The sequence below is a fragment of the Myotis lucifugus genome, unplaced genomic scaffold (genome assembly GCF_000147115.1).
Source record: "Myotis lucifugus unplaced genomic scaffold, Myoluc2.0 scaffold_0, whole genome shotgun sequence".
Taxonomy (NCBI): domain Eukaryota; kingdom Metazoa; phylum Chordata; class Mammalia; order Chiroptera; family Vespertilionidae; genus Myotis; species Myotis lucifugus.
The window spans coordinates 53,606,648-53,632,160 of record NW_005871048.1 but is presented as its reverse complement, the minus strand read 5'-3'; the positions used below and the strand labels follow the sequence as shown (position 1 = coordinate 53,632,160).

The 25,513-nt window shown below is 44.0% G+C and overlaps 1 protein-coding gene and 1 long non-coding RNA gene across 2 annotated transcripts in view; both read left to right on the top strand.

Annotated features, from left to right (window-relative positions):
• PDZD2 (PDZ domain containing 2) overlaps positions 1–25,513 on the top strand; it is a 227,294-nt gene that overhangs the window by 38,645 nt on the left and 163,136 nt on the right.
• The window catches only part of LOC106696597, a 67,951-nt gene continuing 66,555 nt past the window's right edge, over positions 24,118–25,513 (top strand). Inside the window, exon 1 of the long non-coding RNA XR_001347542.2 lies at positions 24,118–24,318. This is a non-coding gene — a long non-coding RNA (uncharacterized LOC106696597). The remainder of the gene's footprint in view (positions 24,319–25,513) is intronic.

The window sequence follows — 25,513 nt, the reverse complement described above, 5'->3', positions numbered from 1 at the left end:
GGGTGTTCTATTTTTGTTCTTCTGTCTATTTTTATGTGCCTCATCAGTATTTTGATCATGTTGTAACTTCTCATCATACTAGCTCCCTCCTCCATGTCAGCGCTGAAATTTCTTCTAATATTATTTGAAATTCTTACCCATTAATTTTCCAAATTATCTTGAGTCCTGGAGTTGAGTTTCTGAGGCGATCGCGGGGAACACTGTCTTTTCTGGTGTGGTCCGTCCTTCAAGGCCCAGTTCAAATCCCTTTCCATGAAATCTTTTCTTCTCTCCCTCCTGAAAACAGCTCTGACCTACACACACACATGTCATCTATTTCCATGGGTGTGGTCATCAGGATTCCCACCTTGTACAGGTCCTCATAACCCCAGGACTGTGAACTTGTCAAATTTCCCCCAGGATCAGGCTATGTCATCAGACACAGTTGACTTTAAGAAAGGGAGATTGTCTGGGTGGGCCTGGCCTGACCACATGAGCCCTTTAACGGCAGTGTTGTTTTCTCTGGCTGGTAGCAGAAGGGGCAGTCAGCTGGCCTGGAGGAAAGCAGACATCCACATTGTGAACTGGTGATGGAAAGCTGCCACCCCCAGGAGTTGAGAGCAATCTCTAGTTGACATCTGGCAGGAAAATGGGACGCTCAGCCCTAAGACAGCAAAGAGCTGAACTCTGACAACAACTAGTGAGCTTGGAAGAGGCCCGCCAGCCCCAGCCAACCCCATGATATCAATCTTTTTTTAAAATGTATTTTTATTGATTTCAGATATGAGGGAGAGGTAGAGAGAGAGAGAAACATCAATGAAGAGAGAGAATCATTGATCAGCTGCCTCTGGCAAGCCCCCTATTGAGTACCAGACCAAAACCCGGGCATGTGCCCTGACCGGGAATCCAACTGTGATTTGGTTCATAAGTCGATGCTCAACCACTGAGCCACACCAGCCAGGCTTGATGTCAGTCTTAAGAAACACTAAGCAGTGAGCCCTGCCCGGTGGTGCTGTACATCTGACCTACAGAACTGTGAGCGACTAAAAGCTCCAGAGCCTCTACACTGGTGGTCATCTGTTACACAGCAGCAGAAAACTAATACAATTTAGTACGTTAGTCCTTCTCATGTCACTTACTAGTCATTTCACAGGAAGTCTTGTCTCCTGTGATCTGATTATAAACTCCCTGAAAATAAGACCAAATCTGGTGTCTCTTCTGCCTCACCATTGTCTACCTTGCCCCAGGGACTGCGCTGGGTCAGGGAGGGGTTGATGGTTAATAGGCAGGTTTAAATCTTGGCTCAGCCTCTCTAAATCTTGGTTCCCTCATTTTTAAAATGGGAATAAAATGCATTAGATTAATTCCTGGAAGAAACACAACCATTGTTATCAGAAGTTAGTTACTTCTGAAGGTGAGACATGATAATCGGGTTATGAGGATTAAATGAAATGATGGTTATAAAACTCCCTAGCACATGGCAAACTATAAATATTGCTGTTAATAAAACAGACTCTTTGACGTGCTTCCCACAGTCCTGTATGTTCTATATGTGCTAAATTTGTACCATGTGACCCTGACCCTAGCTCCCTCCCTCTACACTCACACACTCCCACACATCTCTACCTCCACCCACCGGCCATCCACCAGGGATGGATAAACTAAATCCAGCCAGTGGACTTGACTGGTAATCAGTTTTGTCTCCTGGGAATTTGGAATCAGGCCAGCGAGAGACCAGGCTGCGGAGCTGCTTGAGATGAGCTGAAAGGTCGGGAACCATGTTCAGAGAGCCAGAGCCACATGCCTGAAGTTACAGAGGGCAGGCAGCAAGAGGAAGCTGGTCCTGTTAGAAGAACACAGAGAGGACATGCAGGGAGGAGCAGGGCTGAGAGACTGTCCCAAGAGACAGAGGGACTGGACAGCAGCTTTCAGGGGCTCGGGGGCCCGTGGTTCCCAGCCCTAGTTCCCACGGCACCTAACCGGGCTTATTTCCTCGAGATTTCGATGTCCTCGTAAAGTATCCCTTGCAAACAAATACGTTCTGGCCAGCCCTGACTGGTTTGGCTCGGTGGATTGAGTGTCGGCCTGCGGACTGAAGGGTCCCAGTTTCGATTCTAATCAAGGGTGCATGCCCAGGTTGCGGGCTTGATCACTCGTGGGAGTGCAGGAGGCAGCCGATCAATGATTCTCTCTCATTAATGTTTCTCTCCCTCCCTCCCTCCTTCCCTCCCTCCCTCCCTCTCTGAAATTATGTATAATTTTAAAAACAAGTGCTGGCCAAAGGCTGCTGGTGGGTGGCAAATCAGTGAGGTCCTACTGAGTCCTAGGACACCAAATTTGAGTGCTGACTCATGTCATGTAAAATAAAATTAAATTGTGTGTCTCTGGTCTTTTTCGACTTTCAACTGTCAGCACAATTGAATTCCCAGTGACCTGTGGAGGGCACTCTTCAGTTAAGTTTATTCCACACTAGTGCACACTGCAGGGAGAGAGGTGTTACGAAAAGGATGTTTGAAATAAACAGTGTTCTAGCCACTGTGCTGATTGCTTTACATAAATTATGTCTTAATCACAAATTTCCCCAGCAATTGTAGATTACTCTCTAGCGTTGTAACTTGTTTCTTCTACAGATGTCAAACAAAATGAAAGCTTTTTAATTTTTCCCTCTTTTAATGAGGATACAGCTCATTGGGATGGGAACCAGTTCAAATTCTGTCGGCCCTTCTCTACTTTTGTACTTGGGCACAATTTACTTTCTTATGGGCATGCACCCCTTTTAAATTGGAAAAACAAAGAATTAAATATGGCAATGTTAAGGGGAAATGTGTTTGGTTGACATGGGTATAAATTACTTGTTTTCCTCTTCTCTCCTAGCAGTGAGGTATTTCCTGTCTCATACCTGTTACTCCAGGTAATTATGTTTCCAGTCAGGCCGGTGGCTGCTAGGGAGTGGGACCTGTGGAAGGGGGAGGAGTTATTGCTTTTCTCTAGCCAGCACAGTGCCGCCAAGTTGGGAGGGTAGGAATGAGGTTTCAGACCTTGTCAGGGCCTTCTGAGAGGTCTGAAAACAACTACTGGCCCATCTACATATTTTTACAAGATATTTGAAAAAACTATGGATTAGATGTGATCAATTAGATTACTTACCAAATATCCATGTGAACCATGTGCATTATATACCTTTCTCAGTTAAGTCTTACAACAACCTTATGATGTAAAAGGTACATATTATGTCCATTTAGAGATGAGGAAATTTAGGCTGAGAAAGATCAGGTAAACACACCTGTGAAGGAACAGAGCCTGGAATTGAGCCCAGGTTTACTTGCCTCCAAGACCTGAGTTCTTTTTGCTAGGCTGCTCTGTCAGCTCATAACCATATCACAAATAGAATGTCTGTCCCAATAGAGAGCACCTTTGCCCTAAATAGACAGCATACCTATTCCCTGGTAAGGAGTGTACAGGAATAATTCTATCAGCTTCCATCCTGGTCATCCTTCCAAAAAGAAGCCCCATACCCATCACCAGTCATTCCCCATTTGCCCCTTCTCCTAGCCCCTGGCAACCACTAAGCTACTTTCTGACTAGAGAGATCGGACCATTCTAGACATTTCAATATGAAGGTTTTTATGACTGTCTTCTTTTACTTAGTATAATGCTTTCAGTGTTTACCTATGTTGTAGCATGTTGCAGAAATTGCCAAATAGTATTCCATAATATGGGTATACCACATTTGTTTAACCATCCACCATTTGATAGACATTTGGGTCATTTTCACTTTTTAAAAAAAATATATTTTATTGATTTCAGAGAGAAAGGGTGAGGGAGAGAAAGATAGAAATATCAACGATGAGAGAGAATCATTGATCGGCTGCCTCCTGCATGCCCCCTACTGGGGATCAAGCCCACAACCTGGGCATATGCCTTGACCACAGGAATCAAACCCGGAATCTTTCAGTCCGCAGGCTGACGCTCTATCCACTGAGCCAAACCCTAGGGCTTCACTTTTTTACTAATACAAGTAATGTGAACATTGGTGTACACGTTTTTGTGTGGACATATGTTTTCAGTTCTCTTGGGTGTAGGCCTAGGAATAGAACGGATGGTCATATGGTAACTCTATACATAACTTTTTGAGGAACTGCCAAACTATGTTCCAAAAGGGCTGTATCATTTTACTTTCCCACCCCAGTTTATGAAGATTCTAATTTCTCACCAACACTTATTATCTTTATTTATTATTACAGCCATCCAGTAGATGTGACGTATTTTATTGTGGTTTTGATTTGCATGTCCTGATGACCAATGATGTTGAGCATCTTTTCATGTGCTTTAGGCTACTTGTGTATCTTTGGAAAATGTCTATTTAGATTTGTTACACATTTTAAGATTATGTCAGTTCTTTTTGTTGTTGTTGTTGTAAAAGTTCTTTATATATTCTAAATACAAGTCCCTTATTGAATATATGATTTGCAAATATTTTCTCAGGTAGCTAGAGATGTTAAACAGTTGTCACTGATTGTTTTCAACAAATTACAGTGGGGCCTTGACTTACGAGTTTAATTCGTTCTGTGACAGAGCTCGTAACTCAAATTACTCGTATGTCAAATCAAAAAGTGAACGAGTGAGACACGTGATGCTGGGCTGATGTTGTGGTGTTCACTGTGACGTTCACTGCGCCAACTAGCGGTGGGGTATCTGAAGCTGGCTCGTAACCCGAATTTTAGCTCGCAACTCAAAGCAAAAAATCGGCCGAGAGACAGCTCGTATCTCGAAAAACTCCTTAGTCGGGACACTCATAAGTCAAGGCCCCACTGTACATAGGGATTGGGCTGTTCCTGCAGAGTCAGCACTGAATCAAATCAAATAAATATAAGTCCTGAAAATGGAGCTTTTCAGAAAGCTACCAGACAGGACAAATACTGAGTTCTCTGGGAGTAGGGTTTTTGAGAACCTCCAAACTTGTTTGGACCCAGTGACAGCTAGGCTGCTTGTTTAGTTGTGAGGCTGTTGGTTTTCAAGGCCATGTGGAGCTGGGGAGACAGGGATAGTAATAGTGTAAGTTAACACCAAACTCCAGTCATTTTTTTTTTATTGCTTAAAATATTACAAAGAGTAGTACATTTGTCTCCTTTTTTCCCCCCTTGACCTTCCCCCAGCCTCCACCCCCCCGCCCCCCAGTGTCTTGTGTCCATTGGTTATGCTTATATGCATGCATGCAAGTCCTTTGGTTAATCTCTTACCACCCCCAACCCTCCCCATTTTTCTTGAATAAGTGCTTTTTAGACTACTTCAAGCCTTTAGTTAATTTCCAGAGTTCTGAAAAAGTTGCTTTTGGTCATTTTTTCCAGTGTTCTTGTTGCTTTTATGATAGAATGGATTTTTGGAAGTCCTCATTCTATCATTCCAGAAGTGCCCTTCTAATAAACTTTTTAAAAAGTATAACATACAGCCGTAACCGGTTTGGCTCAGTGGATGGAGCGTCAGCCTGCGAACTAAAGGGTCCCAGGTTCGATTCCGGTCAAGGGCATGTACCTTGGTTGTGGGCATATCCCCAGTTGGGGGTGTGCAGGAGGCAGCTGATCGATGTTTCTCTCTCATCGATGTTTCTAACTCTCTATTCCTCTCCCTTCCTCTCTGCAAAAAAACAATAAAATACATATTTTTTTTAAAAAAGTATAACATACATATGCCCTGGCTAGGTGGCTCAGTTGGTTGGAGTATTGTCCTGTATACTAGAAAGTTTTGGGTTGGATTCTGATCAGGGTACAGATGGACAGATGGAGGTGGAGGATTTGATCCCTGGTCAGAGTGTGTACAGGAGACAACCGATGATGTCTCTCTCTCTCTCTCTCTCTCTCTCTCTTTCTCTTCCTCTCTCTCTAAAAATCAATAAAAACATACTCAGGTGAGGGTTAAAAAATGTATAACATACATAAAGAAAAAGGCACAAATCGTAAGTGTTCAGCTAGTGAATTTTTATATTAACTATAACCTAAATCAAGCAACAGAATTTTACTAGTACCAAAGAACCCTCCTTCATACCTTTCCAGTTATTAACACACCTCAATCAAAATAAAGTGTTATTAATTATTACAAGATAATTTGACTGTCTAGTTACCATCATGTTTTTTTCCTACTCTCTGTTTGACTATAATTATTCAAATTTACCCCCAAACCACTCCCTTTATACATTTAATCTAATATCATTTTTTCTTTATTTTACTTGTTAGATTTATTGTTTTTAATTGTTAACGTTTAAAATTAATTAACCTATCTAGGGCACCCACTTATTTCTGTCTAACTCCTCCTGCCTCCCAAAATTCTTCTATCATCACAACCATTCTCCCATCACTAAACCAGGCCCTGCAGGATTGGCTATAATTCTCCTCTATCCCCTTTTTCAAGACATGCAGACACACTTGATCATCAACATAAACGTAGAAAGCTGGAATCTCTTCAGGATAAAACGAGGTGGGACTTTTGCACAATATCCAAACATTCTGATTTGTACAGATTGAGGGAGTTTCTCAGAGGCCTTTGAGAGAAAGAAGCATTATCTATTCATGCACATTTCTTTGCTTTTCCTGACCAGGGTTTTTCCAGATAATTCAGACTCAATATTTATATCCAAAGTGGCTCCTCTTGAGGAATTGCCCCAGTGGGAAAGCAAGGGGGATGAAGACCTTCCTTAGGACAATTTATGAGGTGTGGGGACCCAGCTCCCTTTTAGTGTTTTTCGTTGTCATGGATCATCAGCCAGTGGAAAAGGAGATGTTATGATGGAGATTGAAACAAGATGTACTAAGTCACAGTGTTAAGAACATTTAAGAGTAATTGCTTGGGAAGTGAAAAGGGGTCAATGTGGTTTAATTTAATGGTATAAAGAATAACCAAGGGGTGAGAAAACCTGTGAGCGGAGAGAAAAGGTTGAGCAAAGATAAAGGACTTGAAATAACTCATAAAAATGATTAAAAGCAATTCTGTCCTTATAAGGAAGTTTTCATCATAGTAGACTACAAGAGTGCTTTAAAAGAGAACAGAGGGCAAATTTTCCAGAATCCAAACCAATATATGTACATACATGTTTTTTTCACATCTCTTCTTTTCTTTATGAATGTGAGTAAAAAAGTGCATGCCCGGCCAGTGGTTGAGTGTCAACCTATGAACTAGGAGGTCAGTTTGAGTCCCAGTCAGAGCACATGCCCAGATTGCGGGCATGATCCCCAGTAGGGGGCATGCAGGAGGCAGCCGATTGGTGATTCTCTCTCATCATTGATGTTTCTATCTCTCTCTCCCTTTCTCTCTGAAATTAATAAAAATATTTTTTTTTCAAAAAAGAGAATGTTTCTCTCACATCAATGTTTCTCCCTCTCTGTCGCTCCCCCCTCCTTTCCACTCTCTCTAAAAATCAATGGAAAAATAGCCTCAGGTGAGGATTAACAACAAATAGATGTGGCTTAATGGTGACATCTTTGTGCATATCTTTCTGATCCCCAGAACATTTTGTGGTCCTTAGCTGTGGTGATTTTTTTCATTTTGGTATTTAAAATGTAAAAGGTGGTGGGTGGCCTCAGCTTGTGGAGAAAAATAAAGTTTTGTGATTGGGAAATATATCTTTAAGAGATTCATTACATTCTGTTACTAGTTGCTGTAAGTAAGGAGTGGTCAAAGGGAACAAACCAGAACTCTTCAGAATATTTGCTTTTCAGAAATGTCAGCTGGTATTTCATAACTGTAATAACCCAGGCAGGTGAACTCAAACTCTCTTTGGGGCAAAGAACACTCCATGTGTTATGATCTAGAGCAAGACAATTCAGAGTGTTTCTATGCTTGACTCCTTCTAATTTGCACAATGCAAGGGCAATGCAGGAGAATGCTGGTCACTGATGTGTGGGCATCACTGATTTGATTGTTATCACGTGAGACCATTGCATATTAATATCCCTCAACTATCTTCTCCACCTTTCTTCTCCATGATGAGCTTCTTTCTATTTAAAGTTTTTAAAAAGTTGTCTTTTAGCCTCAGGAACCCTGCCTTGCTGACCAAGAATGAAGAATTCATCTAGGGACAGTTACAGAAAGTAGCTCCTTTTACCTCTCAGTGATTGCTAAAACTGATGGTTAGCATTTTATCATGGCACAGGGGAAAAAAACAGAGCCTCGTGGTCACGGGTTGGGTTGGCATCTCTAACCAGAACAGCACATAACACACAATGAAAGCTCAATAAATGTTTGCTGAGTAAAATAAATGTTCCTTCTTAAAATGAGAGCCTTGGGTTTGTGTATCTTCTGTGACTGGTCCTGCACCAGCCCCATTATTTCTGGCAGAAGCATCAATCATTGAGAATGTAGTGTTCAACCCCAGTGGATCCAGATTTGGAATTTCCATAACTGTCCACCTAAAAATAAATAGAAGTATAATAGGTTATATGCTTTTTCAGTTGCTGTGTTTGCAAAAAGACAGTCTGTGTTGGTGTTTCCCAATTTACCATATTTTGTATGTTTTGACATAGATTGAAATGGATCCTTACAAAAAAATAGCAAACTGGTGGTATTTGTGTAAGCTTGTTTCAGTCTTTTATCTATAAACAAGTTGTAAGTTTATTGCTTTTGCAAGAACAAACAAACAAACAAACAGGATTCTTGCAAATTTTCACAACTCAATCTAAATAATTTCTCTTAAAATCTCTCCTATCATGTCGGTGCTCTACTGGTAAATGTGGAGGTGTAGACAAAGGCTTTTATGATCACCTCTAGAAATTCTGTTTGAAGAGGATCTCATCTATCCAGGACTATTAAAATAAATCATGGCCCTGGCTGGTGTGGCTTAGTTGGTTGAGCGTTGTCCCATGAATTGAAAGTTCACTGGTTTGATTCCCAGTCAGGTCACATACCCAGGTTGTGGGTTCGATCCCTGGTAGGGGTGTGTATGGGAGGCAATTGATAGAGGTTTCTCTCTCCCCTCTCCCCTCTCCCCTCTCCCCTCTCCCCTCTCCCCTCTCCCCTCTCCCCTCTCCCCTCTCCCCTTTCCCTTCTCCCCTCTCCCCTCTCCCCTCTCCCCTCTTTCCCTCTCTCTCCCTCTCTCATCAATTTAAAGGTGTATTAGTCTTACCCGGCTAGTGTGGCTCAGCCATTGAGCGTTGACCCAGGAACTAAGATGTCACTGGTTTGATTTCCGGTCAGGGCAAATGCCCAGGTTTCAGGCTCTATCCCCGGTAGGAGATGTGTGGGAGGCAACTGATCGATGATGTTTCACTCTCATCAATGTTTCTGTCTCTCTAATCTCTCTCCCTTCCTCTCTCTCTAAAAATCAATAAAGGGGAAAAAATTTTTAATGTGTTAGTCTCTTTTTTAAAAAAAATATATTTTATTGATTTTTTTACAGAGAAGAAGGGAGAGGGATAGAGAGTTAGAAACATCAATGAGAGAGAAACATTGATCAGCCGCCTCCTGCACACCCCCTACTGGGAATGTGCCCGCAACCAAGGTACATGCTCTTGACCGGAATCGAACCTGGGACCTTTCAGTCCGCAGGCTGACGCTCTATCCACTGAGCCAAACCAGTTAGGGCAATGTGTTAGTCTCTTAAAAAATAAATTATGTATATTAACTCACTTTTGAAAGAAGAGGAGAGGTATACTTTAAGTTGATTCTCAATAATAAGAATATATTGTAATAATAATCATCTATATTGTAATCTATATTCCAGTAAGAATCTATATTGAAATTACAAACAGAATTCACATGCGGGGACCCCTCCCCTCAAAATTCAGACTCATTATGTCTTTGGTGTGCATTCTTGATGCCGAACTATTCCAAAATACTCATTCTGCAGGTGAGAAGGTCCAAGGCCCTAGGTGAAGGGACTCCCTGTAGGTCCCCAGAAAGAGCCTCCCCATCTGGGCCTGGGGCCTTCTTCCCAGGAAACAGCAAACTCCCGTCTGCCCACTGAGAATGGGTTTTACATTTGTGAAGGTCATAAAGAGAATGAGGCAGAGACCATATGTAGCCCGCAAACCCTGAATACGTATCCTCTGATCCTTCACGGAAAGGGTTTGCAGATCCCTGCCCTATATGCTGGAGATCAAATGTGCACAGCCTCGCTCTGGGGTCTCTCTGGGGCCGCTGCCCTGAGGACCGGAGTGTGAGGTGGAGGCTGTGGTGGGCTTGCTTTGGGTTGAGGGAACTAACTCAGTTTGAGCTTCGTTTCCCAAGTCGTCCCTGCACAGTGCTGGGTGTGTATGGGCTGCAGGAAGCCTGTGCACAGATTTGCAAGCTTTGAAATATGTAAGTGAAGCAGCAGCTGTGTGTGCGCGTGGCGCGGACTCTGAAGGTTGGTATAGAGCACTGGGCATCATTCTCTGGTAATTCACGTCCCAGCTCCTCCCGGGTGCTCTCCCTCAGCTCCCCTGACGCTCAGGCCAGAGTGTGTTCAGATCCATGGTGAAGGACGTCAGCTCCTGCTGCTGGTCAGCAAAACCATCCAAGTGGAAGCTGGGGCGGTAGATGGTCCCGGTCCTTCCTCTTGGGGTCCAGCTCATCCTGACACTTTCCCTGGCCCTGGCTCTCCCTCACTTGTGTCTTTCCTTCCTGGTCGCCTGCCTTCCTGACATTGGGGCCCCACCCCAGACAGACAAGCAGCAGCCTATGTACACGCTTTATCTGGCTCCCACTTGTGTGAGGTCAAGTGTATCATTATGTGTTAGTCCTAGTGGTTCTGCTTCTCTGCTCAGCCCCTGACTGAAACAGTGACTCAGAATAAAATGAGGGAGGCTAGAGAAGTAGAAAGAAGAGCTGAAAAATAAAATGAACGAATGAGTGAGAATATATGGCGTCTGTTAATTCTGGAAACTTAGGTAAAATATACAAAATTCTGTCAAGGTCTTCAATCTGTAAATAAACACAACAGTAGTAAAAATGATACTCCATGTTTCCAGACTTGATGGACCCCAGGAATATTTTAAACTGGAAACCTGTGGAACTGGAAGTGCCATCCAGAGAGCCTGGCGTGAGTGAGCATGTGTCTCCAATAGCCAGCCTCCCAGGTCTCTGGAATCATAGTCTGGAAGACTCTGATAGCAAATCCCACTTTTCTACTTTGGTAAAGAAAATGACCAAAATTCCAACAGGTAAACAGCCATGCGACTATGCAGGGGAGTTACCTAAAACTTATCTGGAGGCATTGCTCTCTGCAATTAAATTAAATAGAACAAAGGCAAACAAGGCGTCTCTGTTGTCTTCCCAGTCCTTGGTTTGCCATTAATTTAGTGATCTCATGTCCATGTAAATGTGGCTATAAGAGCTCCCTGCCACCTTCAAGTTACAGCCTGGACATCTAGCCCAGCCAGATAATTCCAGGTGTGGGCCTCCCAAGTGGTGAGGTCTGTGAACTCAACCTGGACCCTTTGCTTAGTTGAGCTCCAAACCACTTGCTCACAGGAGAGCCTCTTAACCTCCTCTTCCGAGCAATCTCTAATGGGACGGAAGGGAGGGCATGGCCTCTGCCTCCCCCATCCTCCCTGTGGTTTCTGAGCACAGCTCCCTCTGCCCTCCAGTTCCCATGATCTGGGGGCCTCCTAGGAGCTCTCACCAGGAAGACACAGGGGCCCAGTCCTGGAGGGCAGGCGGCTCTCTCATGCTCCTCATGCAGGGAAAGGCCATCAATTTTTAGTTCCTTCTATTTGCTTTCAATTCCGTTATCCCCGCACTGAGGTCATCTTTGAAGACTCACTCTGTTTACAGGGGACAGGGAATCTTAATTTATCATTGCTCTTCTCCTTGAAGGAGACTTCAGAGTTCAGAGTAAACAGTATGACGAATGTTTGTTTGGTGATCTTTCATCATTTTATCTTCTTTACTAATGGCCATAGAAGAAAGGAGTTTGCTCGCAAGTAATAAATAATTGTACAAAGGGGAAAAAGAGTAAAACAAAACAGATTTTAAGAACTCATTGTGGTGTTAGAGAGCAAATAATTGTAAAAAAAATCTTTGGATAAATGTTGATGTTCAAATCATAAGCAGATTTAAGATTTAGAACTCAGATCTTCTGCCCCAAACACAGAGCTAATGGAACCTGAGCTTTTAGGTGGCAGGAAGAAACCTAATTTTATTTTCAAGATGCTCATTTTATTCTGAAGGTTTCTTTGATTGAAATGAAAACTTGAACATTTAATTGCAGTAAACCTTGACAATGCCATGGCTATTTGCACCCCCCTACACCACCAAATGCTTCCAAGGAGTGGTCATTTTCAATATATATATATGGCCTCATTTATTTTTTAAAGCTAGTATTTTCTATCAAAGTGGAAAATATTTTAAATGATAAAGCAGTACATACTCACCTATTCAGTAAGGCCTAAAGGAGAGAGTGAGCATCACCTGTAATCCCACCTCCCCAAGGTGGTCATTGCTCATATTTGGTGTGTTTTCTTCTGAATTCACATGCAAAACTCACATATATACACACACAGACTCACATACACACACACTCACACACCCCTACAAGAATGGTTTGGTTGGGCTACCTCAGTGGTTCTCAACCTTCCTAATGCCGCGACCCTTTAATACAGTTCCTCATGTTGTGGTGACCCCCAATTTCACTGTTACAAATTGAACATAATTAAAGCATAGTGATTAATCACAAAAAACAATATGTAATTATATATGTGTTTTCCAATGGTCTTAGGCGACCCCTGTGAAAGGGTCGTTCGACCCCCAAAGGGGTCACGACCCACAGGTTGAGAACCGCTGGGCTACCTGATCCTGCTGCTTAGGAAATGTGTAACGTTGGGCAATTTCTTAATCCCTCTAAGCCAAGGTTTCCCTTGCTGTAAAGTGGAGAAAAGAAGAACAATCCCTAAACTCATGAGATGACAGGAAATAAATGAGGATATGCCAGTGAAGGCTTATCACCTCGGCTTGCACACTGCAGGCAATCAACAGATGCGAACTATTATTAGTTTGTAACTCTCTCTAGTCACTTAAAAAAAACATGTAACTCATCAAGCTTTTTGGTAGCTTTGAAAAGCCAACAGTTCTCATTCATTTCATCCCTATTTTAGTGGAGATTTGCATATATTTGAGCTCCCCTACACAAGTTAGATTCCTGAACCTGCAATTAGAGTCACTGTTAATAATAACGTTTACGCCTATTGCAGTCTTGTGCCAGCACTCTACACGCACCAGCTCATTGACAGCTTACAGCACCTCCGCAAGGTAACTGTCATCCTCCCCAGTTATAGATGACAGAATCCAGGTTGGCAAAGAAGAGCTGAGATCCAAACCCACGCCTCCCTCTTCCCACTGGCCTGCTCACCCTAACACAGCCCCATTCCAAATCCCAGCACATCCTTCTGGATGTCCCAGGATGAGTCTATAAGCAGCTTCCTGGACAGGGTCCAGTTGGCTCCTAATAGAGCAACAACTATCAGCAAAGAAGGTACCCTAGACCAGAAGGCAGGAAACCTGGATCCCTAGACATTCCTACATCCTTCTCATCACATGTTTTGCTCTATGGAGTGAGTATGATAATGATCTTACCTTCCTCATGGAAAATGAAGTGATAATTCATTGAAAGTGATGATAATACTAATAGTATGGTGGAAGTTTTAAATAGTAATGACATTACTTACCGCTCTACCACCATGGCTGTTTTTTAAAAAAAATATATTTTATTGATTTTTTACAGCGAGGAAGGGAGAGGGATAGAGAGTTAGAAACATCGATGAGAGAGGAACATCCATCAGCTGCCTCCTGCACACCCCCCACCGGGGATATGCCCGCAACCAAGGTACATGAGCTCCAAACCACTGAGCCAAACCGGTCAGGGCCACCATGGCTGTTTTTAATGATGTTCCTTGAGACTCAGGTCATTCAAAGTGTCCCCCATCTCCCACTTACCCCCACCTAGATACATGAACAACTCTTTCCTCATCTCACTAATGTCCTTCCTTTTTTCCTAACCAGCCCACCCAGGGAGCATCCATGTCTTGTCAGATCTTGCTGCCTACCCTTCTTCCCTCTCTGAGTCTTATTCCCAGTCTCTCACTTGCAATCCCAGTTACTCTCTGTGAAAACTGAAAGGAATTCCAAGGCTGGTGCCCCTTCATGCCCTTTCCCTCCAGACATGCATTTATAAACGGGTTAAACTCTCCACTTCTTGGGGTGGTGTTGGTGTGCTCTCTAAAATAGCATGGCTTTTTAAAAAATATATATATATTTTTATTGATTTCAGAGAGGTAGGGAGAGGGAGAGAGAGATAGAAACATCAATGATGAGAGAGAACCATTGATCAGCTGCCTCCTGCACACCCCACAATGGGGATCAAGCTGCAACCTGGGCATATGCCCTCACCGGGAATCGAACCGTGACCTTCTGGTTCATAGCTCAATGCTCAACCACTGAGCCATGCTGGCTGGAGAGTAGCATAGCTTTTGTAAAGAATATGGTTGAGGTGGCCCCTGGGGCCCAGAGAAGAATCCAGTCTTTTCCTTTGTGAGAACTTTGGAGCTTTATCTGGTTCTTTGCTTTTCCTAATTAGGACCTTCTCCAGCTGACGGGCAGCAGTGGTGGGCCAGATAAAAACTGGGGTTGGAGTCCTGGTGTTGCTCTTCTGGAAGGCTTTCTTAGAATTAGAGAGCATGGGACAATCAGGAAGGGAAATCTGATTCTTGAGGCTAATTTGGAAGAATTGGGGAAACAGCTTACTAGCCATTCGATATTCCCTTAATGTGGTTCACTGACTTGTAAAGAGATGTTTTGATATATCATCATAAGACAGCAAGTCAAGGTGAAGCAAAGACTGATCAGGGGAGGAGAGTTATAAACCGAGTGAGAAAGGTTGGGCAGAGGTGAAGGACTCCAAGTGAGCTATAAAAAAGATGATTAAAAACCTCTCCTTGGAAGCACTTTTCTCATTCTGTTAAGATCTTGCTTCCAAGCATATCCTCTGTTTGGCTCAAATACATTTTTATAAAAATTCTCTAAAAATACTATCCTTGTAAGAAGGCGTCTATCAGAGTGAGAAACAGAGCACAAAGGATATTTTCAAGGGTTCCAAGTTTTAACAATATGAATGTTTTGTTTTCTGTATAATTATTTACATGAATGTTGGTGTGATTTTTATAAAAACTGAGTAGCAAGTACAAATTAGTGTTGTGAGATTTAGGGGAAAAAATCCTATGCAATATTTGAGACATACTTATGCTAAAAAGTATTATTTTTTTAATCTAAAATTCTAATTTAACTGGGTTTCCTGTATTTTCTCTGGCAACGTTTGTTCAAGCCTGTGGAAGGAAGGGCACCAGGTAGATGGAGACCTTGGGGGAAAGGAAGAGTCCCTGTGATCCTAACCTGCTTTAGCTCTCCTTCGAGTCCAGGAAGGCCCTTCTGGGGAACATAGTGCTCGCTATTGTAAAGCCAGCTGGCAGGGCGGAGGTGTGGGCCAGGCCTAGAGGCGGGCAGTGGCTGCAATGGCCAAGCCCAGTTCTCAGGGGTAGGTCAACGTGAAGACCTCTGTTGGCTGGAACAAGTTCCTCTGGTCCAGGGAACAGGGTCGGGACTTGGGGGGATGGAACAGGAGCTTGAGTACATGGCACAGGCCCAAGAGGCAGAGATAAGGACATGGGTCTATAATACTCTCGTGTGGGGTCCTTGAAGAGAAAACATCAAATCAAATGTGGTTGACAGGAATGTGTTTCAACGGGATTAAGGTTGTTGATGGACATGGTTGCAGGTTACCAAAGCAGTGGTTTACCATGGAAGCAAGTCCTTGCCTTCTGCCATACATAGAGTGGGTATTAGCAAGCGGGCACAGAATAGCCCCACAGCCTGCTTTTATAAATGTGGTGACATCTCTGCTGCTTGTTCTTGTAGGGGCTCCAATGAGCCCCTTACCAGAAGATTTACACTGAAGGGCTATGCACCAGTCCTCTGTGCAGAGAATCACCTGACTTTATTGTCAGGCAGAATCCTCCAGTAACTGGGGGGACCCTGGACCTATGGATTTCCACAGCTGAAGCATCACTCAGAGGTGTTAGGGAGCTGGCTTCTCTGGATGCTTACAGCTCAGCCCACAAAGACAGAGGTACGAACCTTTCTAACCCACCTAAAAGTCTCTTATTCCACAGATGAAACACTATTTCTCCCCTCCATTGCTAACTGCAGAGCCTTCTGCTGCAGATCGAGACAGTGGTATCTCTGCTGCCCTCGGTGTCCTTCAAACATTAGCGCACGGCCTCTACAGTGTAGATAACAGTTGTCATCATTTGATAGTCCAAATCAAAATATTTTTCAGATAATATGCAGAGTGGATAGGGACTTCCCAGGCAAGGGGATAGTTATCAGCAAAGTTTATGCGTGAATTCACAGGTAACCTTTTCTTAGTTGCTGTGAGTTAAGCCCATGTGAATAGGACTCAGGGGACCTCAATGTCAGAAATTCTTTCACATGAAGGCCCATAGGAGTGGCTTGGTGTTTTCTTCATTAGTACAATGGGAATAATAGTGTCTGCCACATAGGTTTTAGGGGGAGGATTAAAAGAGAATATATACAAGAGCTTGGCCTAATGCCTGGTACATAGTAAATATCCAGTAAACATTAGCTATGATTACTTTTACAGTTGTTGTTGTTTTTTAATATCAAGGTAGTAAGAGTTGTTTTCCCAGCACCTAAACCAATATCTGTTTCATAGTAGGGACTCAATAAGTAGTTGTGGGAATATACATTTGGAAGTCTCCTGATTTATACTCATTCATTCCACAAATACTCATGGGGCACCCGTATGTGCCAGGCACAAATCTAGGCCCTGGGAATAAAATAGTAAGCAAGGCCACATTACCTCACCCGAAAAGATTTTACAGTCTGGAAGGGTAAGCAGACCAGTGAATGGTCAGTTGGGATGCTATGGTAGCACCAAGGAGGGCCCTTATATATTCTAGAGGAGGCTCAAAGTGGGATCCCTGGAGAAGGATGACCTATCCCTGGACTCTAAACTGAGTCCAGAGATGGGAGAAGGGATTAGCCAGGTGAAGGTGGGTAGAGTGGAGAGGTGGGGAGATAAATTCAGTTTAGATGTATTCAGGGGCCCAAGGTAAACAAGAACCTGCCTTGTTCTCACAGTTCTACGCAGGTAATTTAGTTCAGGATATCTCCCACAGGTGCTTAAAGATGACTGGAAACTACAGTTACGTTTTAACATTTCTCATATACAAGTACACAAAAATCTCTCTTGTGACTCTAAAGCAGCGGTTCTCAACCTGTGGGTCGCCCTTTCAGAGGGGTCGCCTAAGACCATCCTGCATATCATAAATTTACATGACGATTCATAACAGTAGCAACATTACAGTTATGAAGTAGCAACAAAAATAATTTTATGGTTGGGTCACAACATGAGGAACTGTATTTAAAGGGCCAGAAGGTTGAGAACCACTGCTCTAAAGGATGGAAATGGAAGCAGACGTTGCCACCGTGTCTGGAGAATGGGAGATGGAAGGAATTGTGTTCTCTATCTCTCTCTTTCTGGTTTGTGTTAAAGTAATTAATGTTATCTCCAGGAATGTAGGCTTTTTATTCCTGGGTTTCCAATTCTTGCAACTGATCTTACTAAACCTTCAAGTAATAACTGCATATCCTTTTTGATTCCACTGTGTTTTTTAATTTGCATTCTTGATGAGAATTGATTTGACTGGGCCCCAGGTTGCACGTGATTGTTGCAGAGATGACTGGTGGACATGAAAGGAGAGATTGAACACATTCTTCCATGGCCTTCTGCCTCCTTTACTGTATTATTCTTTGGAGTGGGCATTATATTCAGAGGAAGGGACATTTGCAGAGTAAATAGCAAGTCACATGGGAGAAGGACAAATGGGGAGGAGCTGCCGTTCAGTTCTTCAGCTCTCCTAGGACCAACTCTGACATCACTTCCATTGGGCTCAGGCCCCTAGTAGTAGATTGGATTTATTTCAGAATTCTTTTCATTGGACCTGGATATTTGAAGGTTCTGGTTCTAGTTTAATTAACTCCCACCCAGACCCCTGCCTTGACTAGACTTCACCCTCATGTCAGGTGTTTATTAGCAAAATATTTTAGGACTCATGCATTCATGTGCCCATTTGTGCAATGATTTACTCAACAAAGATTTACTAGATACCTACCATAAGCACAGTACTGTAAAAAAATAAGGAAAGGGAAGAAAATGGAAACTTTTATTTTTTAAAATGTGTTTTTATTGATTTTTAGAGAGAGAGGGAGGGAGAGGGATAGAAAGATACAAACATCGATGAGGAAGAAACATCTATCAGCTGCCTTCTGCATGCCCCACGCTGGGGATCGAGCCCAAAACTCAGGCATGCCTGACCGGGAGTGGAACCAGGGAGCTCTTCGTCCATGGGTTGATGCTCAACCACTAAGCCACACTGGCCAGGCTTTAATACATTTCTAATGGATTATAACAGGGTTTCTTAACCTCAGCACTATTGTTATGGACATTTTGGACTGGATAATCCTTTGTTGTGGGGGGCTGTCCTGTGCTTTCTAGAATGTTTAGCCAAATTGCTGGCCTTCTACCCACTAGATGCTGGTAGCTCCCCTCCCCACAGTTGTGACTACCAAAAATATCTCCAGACATTGCCAAATGTCCCTTGGGGTCATAATAGGTGGTAGTTGAGAACCACTGGCCTACAATATCAGGCATCATCCTAGACCAGTGATGGCGAACCTTTTGAGCTCGGCGTGTCAGCATTTTGAAAAACCCTAACTTAACTCTGGTGCCGTGTCACATATAGAAATTTTTTGATATTTGCAACCATAGTAAAACAAAGATTTATATTTTTGATATTTATTTTATATATTTAAATGCCATTTAACAAAGAAAAATCAACCAAAAAAATGAGTTCGCGTGTCACCTCTGACACGCGTGTCATAGGTTCACCATCACTGTCCTAGAAACTTCATTTACACTTTCTCATTCCATTAAGGAGGTCAGGGAACACATCTGCAGAGATTGATATCTTTGGGTCGAAAACCTGTCTCTGGTTCCATGAACTGTTTCCGGAGTACCAGCGTCCAATGGTCCAACCCTTGTGTGGGAGCTTTGGGTTTGAAGCATCAAAGACATCTTCCCAACAGAGAGTCAGAGACAGAAAGAGGCAGCCTGGGTGTCTGTTCAGACATTCGTTCACTCATCCATTTGTTCAACCAACGTTTATTGAATACTTTTTTTAATTCTGGGCAACATGTTTCTATTCATTACATCTGGAACACCAATAAGTCATCACCCTGCCCATGTGTAGGCTGGAAGTGTATTGGATAGAATTGTCATTGTTTATATTTAAGACAATTTCTGTGGCTTAGGTTAAAACCCTGAGGTTTCTTCCCTTGGTATCACTGCTGGCCTTTGTATTTATGGAGCTCTGTTAGGCCCTAGATGTGGTTGGGGATCTCCTGGGAATTTCCTCTTTCTTCCTCTCTCCAGCTTTTTATAGCTACATAAGGTTTAGATCTGTTAACAAACACTTGGATAATTATGCCCCTCTCTGTTTATAGACTCAGGATAAATTGTCCTAATGGGAAAATATCTTTCCTTTGGAGTAATTTGCATCAAGGCTTTTAATTTTTTGTTTGTGTGTGGTTCGTTTGCCTTTCTAAAAATCATTTTGATGTCTGTTTCTCTCATGAATCATCTATTGTTGATACACAACAGCACTCAATAAACCTTGTTACAAATCTTTTCTTGATCTGAAAGTAGTTGACATTGGGAAAATATGTGACCCATCCATGTGCTTTCTCATGGGTGCTGAATTAAAGGAAACAGTTGGAATTTAAGATTTTAGGAACATCTGATAAGAGGTCTGTATAAATGACCCACCAGAGCCTTGACCACCAGTATGCTGGAAAAACTCAATTTAGTTTAGTTTGTTTAAAGCATCACCATTATAATGCATTTGTATTCATTCAACATTCATGGAAGGCCTACTCTCTGAGAGGTTAGATTATAGCAGCCAAGTGTTTCTAATTAATAGAATACACGTGAACCCTGATCCGATTCTTCAGCTTTGTGGGGGATAGCTTCTGGTCAGAAGGCAAAGTCAGTCCTTCCTTCCTCTGTTGTGCTGGGAAAAACTACTGCATTCCTCGGGCAATATAAACCCGTGGAAGGCTTGGTTTTTGATCTTTTGGGGTCAACAAGCATCAGTGCTTCTTTTTGCAGTGTTTCTTCCTCCCAAGAGCTAAAAATACTTAATGATGGGAGGCAGTGGTGTAATGTTTAAGCACATCCTTTGAGTCACACTAAATGGGTTTGAATTGGGATTACACCGTTTACTAGCTATTACTTAACCTCGTTGTGACTCAGGCTACTAATTATTACCACTTCACAGGGTTACAGCAAAACAACAACAAGGCAGAGAAATAATTTACATAAAGTAGTTAGGACGGTGCCCAACATAATTATAGTAAGGTTCAGAGCTATCATTATTATCATTATCATCAACTAATATTTGTATGCCCACTAAACGAAAAGCAATGCTGCCTATATAGAAACTCTACAGAGGAGTGATCTATAAAATATATTTATCATCTATTCAGTGTCTGAAGTTGGACACACTCTTAGAGATGCCCATCCCCATAAACAAAGTCCAATGAGATGTGGGCATCTGTTTGTGGGCAGCCTTGTATTCTCCTGGCACCTTGTCGTGAACTAGGGAACCCGGACACTCAGGAACTTCTCTCCCTCGTTCAGTGGAGAAATGAGGAACATTGCAGCTCTAGAAGGGAAAGAAAGAAATTCTCTAGCCTGGCTTCTGCCTAAGCATGCAGGACTATCATTTCAGGTGGAGTCAGACGGGGAAAGATCTCCCTCACAGCGATGTCCATGTCGTCAGTTACTATTATATCAAGCAAGTGTGCTTTTGTGTCTGACCTAAGTTTTAATCTTGCTTTTGAGTCTCTTACCTCTTCTGTAGAGATGAAGAACAGCTGGTCCGCATCCTCTTTATAATAACCCTTCAAATGGGAGACGGTTACATTTGCCTTTAAGCACTTTTTCACTCTAGACTAAACAACTCCAAATCCTTTAACCTTCCCTCATAGGTTCTATTTTCTGTCTCTTTAATCATTTAGGTTCTCCTTTGGAACCTTTCCAGTGTCTCTACATCTCCCCTAAAATAAGGGGCCTCCGACTGGACATACGACCCTGAGAAGAGGCTGCTGCCAAATTCTTTATTATGGGAAAGGCACCTCCCTTTTGTGTCAGACTCCCACCCATGTGAATTCACCCCAGTGTCTTGCAGCCTATTTCTTATCAGTACAACGCGCAGACTCCTATTAACTGCATGGTCTGCTGTGATCCTCATGTCTTTGTCAGGTTTCCTCCAATGTAGATATTAAACCCATTTGTGCCTGTCATTTTGATCCTCACCCGTCAGGATACTGCTTTTGTAATCATGCTGAACTCGGAACTGGTTTTAATGAAGCATTTCCTTCATGCGTTGGATCCACTTTGGATTCTCCTAACACATCAACAGTTCCCATTCAAATTAATTTTATCTTTAGACTCTGGGGCTGTGCATATAGCAAGTTTGCGTATTATTTAAACCAGACCCGGTTTAAAATTGGAGGCCACATTTTAAGCACCCCTTTGTGTACTGAGCCATTGATCTCTTTTCCAGTCAGCAGTGAGACCCCGTGAGGGAAAAGACCGACCAGATCATATCTTTCTGGCCTTTGCTGATGAGAATGTCATATGCATTCAAGGCTTTCCTGAAATTAAGATCTTCTACAGATGTGGTTACATTTTAATTCCCGGCACATACACACCCTAAACTGAGCTTAGGCAACAAAGTTGGTGGGGGAAGGGGGGATATTTATTTGCATTATGCTTGAGATCATGGATTTACTTTAAACAGCATTGGGTTGCACATCATAAATTGCACACCAGGTTGAAGGAGGAGAGAAAGTTAGAAGTACAGCATGAAGAAACCATCAGTGCAGAAAGCAATGAGAAAGGAAGAAAAGGAGCACATCTGAAATTATTAGAAAATCATTCAATTTGTACTTAACTCCCATACAACTTATCAGACGCCCAGATGCCTCATAAAAAGTATGTTAATGAATCCATGAGGGCTACCACCTCAGAGCAGAAAAAAAGGACAAGGGAATGGGGAGGACCTAGCATTCACTGAGACCCTTATAATATTCGTAAGGCACACACTTTCTGTTAGAGACTTTGATACACTTGGCTTTTTCTACAATCATCAGCCTAACTTGCTTTGGCCCAGGAATTGCAATATCTTGAGACTTGCAAAGCTAGTTCTCACTGGGCACATGTAGTGTTCTCCTAACTCCACATGTCAGTGCTGGCTGCGATACCCATACCTCCTTGAGATACACTTTATCGAGGGTTTGTTTCCTCTCAGTACTTCCAAAGGGGCAATGTCAGGGCTTGAGTCCTGCCTGCTTCCCGCTTTGCTCTTGTGCCAACCTGAATGAAGCAACTGGGGGTAATTCCAGACTGGTGATTACGGTGATTACTTACCAGGCGCTCTGGGCTGCTTCTGAGAGTGGGCAGATGTCCAGGTGGGTCTTGACATGGTTGGCCCCTCCCAGGCTTTTTGGAATTACCCATTCCAATGGCAGTAATGGAACTGGGAAGGAAGCCTTCTTTTGCCAACTCCTTTGTAATTAATTGCTTCGAATTCCACCAGATCTGTCGGTTGCAAAGCTAATGTACTTTCAGTGGCTGCTGGCTGCCCAGGAGGGGGACCCTTGCTTAGAGGCATAGAGTTGGGGAGTGGGACAAGGCAAGATTCTGGTATGAACCCCAGGGAGTGGGGTGAGTGTGTGCACCCGTCCAGGTCCCTGCAGGCTCTGGGCTTCAGTTTGGGCAGAAATGTGTGCATTTCACCACAGGAGGTCTCCTCACCTCTAGCCCGCCCTGGTAGCTCCAACCTGGACCCCTCCCCGAAGCCAGGTGAAAATGTTTCCAGCCCGAGTCCCTTAATGGTTTGAGGTTTGGCACAGCAATGCTTTCACTTTTCAACAAGTGTAAAGTAGAAAAATGGAATGAAATACAGTTGCAGCAACCTCTTTGCGCAATGAAATGTGGAGCGATTCCTCCCCTCTCTTTGCCTGCCCCCCACCCCAGCTTTAAAAAAAGCAAACATTCTTTTCCTGTCTTATTTGTCTTCCCATTAATTTAAGACAGGAAGCCCTCAGTGGGTGTGATGTAAACAATTGAGCCTCATGGGTCGGGCTTCCTCATCAGTTTGCAGCTGGAGAGATGGCCGCACAGCCCAAGCCTGTTCATGCCTCTCCGGGGATGACTTGTTGACTGAACCCCCAGAAGACGGGAGGGGCGCGGAGCCGAGAAGGTATAAAGGAAATGCTTAAGTTGTGCAGTCACCGGCGATTGTAATTCAGCAGCGGTGAATTTGGTTACTCCAGCGGAATCTAACGGGGGATTTCTGGAAAGTTTCCTGACATCCTGCCGATGTGAAGGTTGTGATTCGAGTTTGGGGCTCGCCCCACCCACCCCACCCTCAGTAAGAACCATGCTGCTGCCGCCGCCGCGCGTGAAACCGTGCGGTTAAGAAATGAATTGATGCGGGGGGTGGGGGCGGAGCTTCTAGCGGCGGCTGGAAGGAGACCCTGGGACCCGCGAGGGTAACTAGATGGGGCATTTTCTCCTTCAGACCTGCTCCCAGTGACCGCTGGAAGCTCCGAGCACTTGCATCTGCACCCCCAAACCCGCCGAGACCCTCCCCGGGGCGGTTTCCTCTTCCACGAGAGGGGAGTGGCTAGGAAGGGTCTGGAATGCTGTGGAGTTTTGACAAGTGAGCAGGGGAGTGACGAGCCGGGCTGGGATTCCGTTACAGCCTTTCCACCACCTCCCCTACGGGGCCTGCAGCAGGGAGGAGGGGTGCTCCCTCGGGCAGCGGCGGACGGAGCAGCCTCCGAGAACTCCTGCAGGAGCCATGGTGCGGGAGGGCAACCCCGGGGCGCACGAAGACCCCCCCCCGCGCAGGTGATTAGGTTCAGGTTCCCCCAGCGCACCCGTGTTGCGCCCCGCCCAGCCCCGAGAATTTACTCCCCCCAGCTGCCCCCCCCCGGGTCCCGGGGAAGGGTTGGGAGGGGAGACCCCCCCCCCCCCCCCGAAGATGACTTCAAAACTGGAGGTAGGGATCTGCGTAACAAACAGAAACCTCGGGCATCGGCATCCCATCGCGCTGGGGTGCAGATTGAGGCTGGATCCCTAAGTGTGGAAAGTGAGCCACAGCCGCAGAGAAACGCAAGCAGCCAGCCTCCGAGGGCCTCCGCTCCGTGCATCTCACAGATCACTGACGAGTAAGCGCCTTGTTTTTAGTTGGGTTGGCGTGTTTGGAGACGGTCTGTGTTCCCTGGGAGGAGTAGCCGAGCTGGAACGGTTTGTCAATTACTAGACGAAGGAGGCTCCCTGGGTGTGTGTGAAGGGGGACTCACGGGGCAAGTCTGGAGGGGCCCCAGGGCCACGGTTCTCCAAGACACCCGATGAGAGGTGCTGTTGAAGCCACGACGGGAATGGGGGGTGGGGGCGCGGTTCCAGGAACCCCGCGTCTGTTTCGGTGCCCTCTCCCCTGCCCCTCAGGTGGCTGGCTAGCTGGCTAGCAGGGAAGGGGTCTGGGGATGAGCAGAGCTGCGTCTTCCAGCAGCTGGAACAGTTTATGACCCCTCCGGAGGTCACGAACCCCTTGGAGGAGGGATCTTAGCCCCGGGCTACTAAACAGTGTGCTTGGGCAGCTCCCCCCACCACTGATTCATGAAATGTTTCGTTTGTAGTATCCACAAATCAAAGATCTTACAGATGAAAGATGTTTGGAAAGAGAAGGATACTTTCTGTCATGTTGCTACTCTCTGGTAGGCAGTGAATAAATACAGGGGTGAAATTGAGGCGTGCAAGAGGCAGCCGATCAATGATTCTCATCATTGATGTTTCTCTCTCTACCTCCCTTCCTCTCTGAAACCAATAAAAATATATATTAAAAATAATTTAAAAGAAAGAAAGAGGGATGGCATTACCTCTGTAAATAATATAGGAGTATCTTTAAATACACATAAAAATACAGTACTTTTTGACTTTGCACTTGGAAATCACTTTGCATATAAGTTGAAAAGTAAGGTACAAGGGGATGGTCCCACCCTGCAGTGTTACTCTGACCATAAAGTACTCCCTAACCTGTAGATGTACAGTGGCTCTATTTTACCCCCTGAGATGTTAATGAAGTTGAAAAGGTACTGGACCCACCCAATTAATTGCCTTCAGGATCTCTAGTCCAGGGGTGGGCAACCTTTTTGTGAGTGCGTGCCAAAACCAGCAAAATCTCTGACTCAAAATTCTTCTGCGTGCCAACCCTAATTTTTTGAGAACATGTTACGCCTATTTGATATCTCTTAAGGTGTACGTATGTGAAGAACCTTGAAGAAATAATAAAATTCATTCGAGCGACAAAAACACAGTATATATATGATGAAAAATACATTTATTTTTGAATGTATACATGTA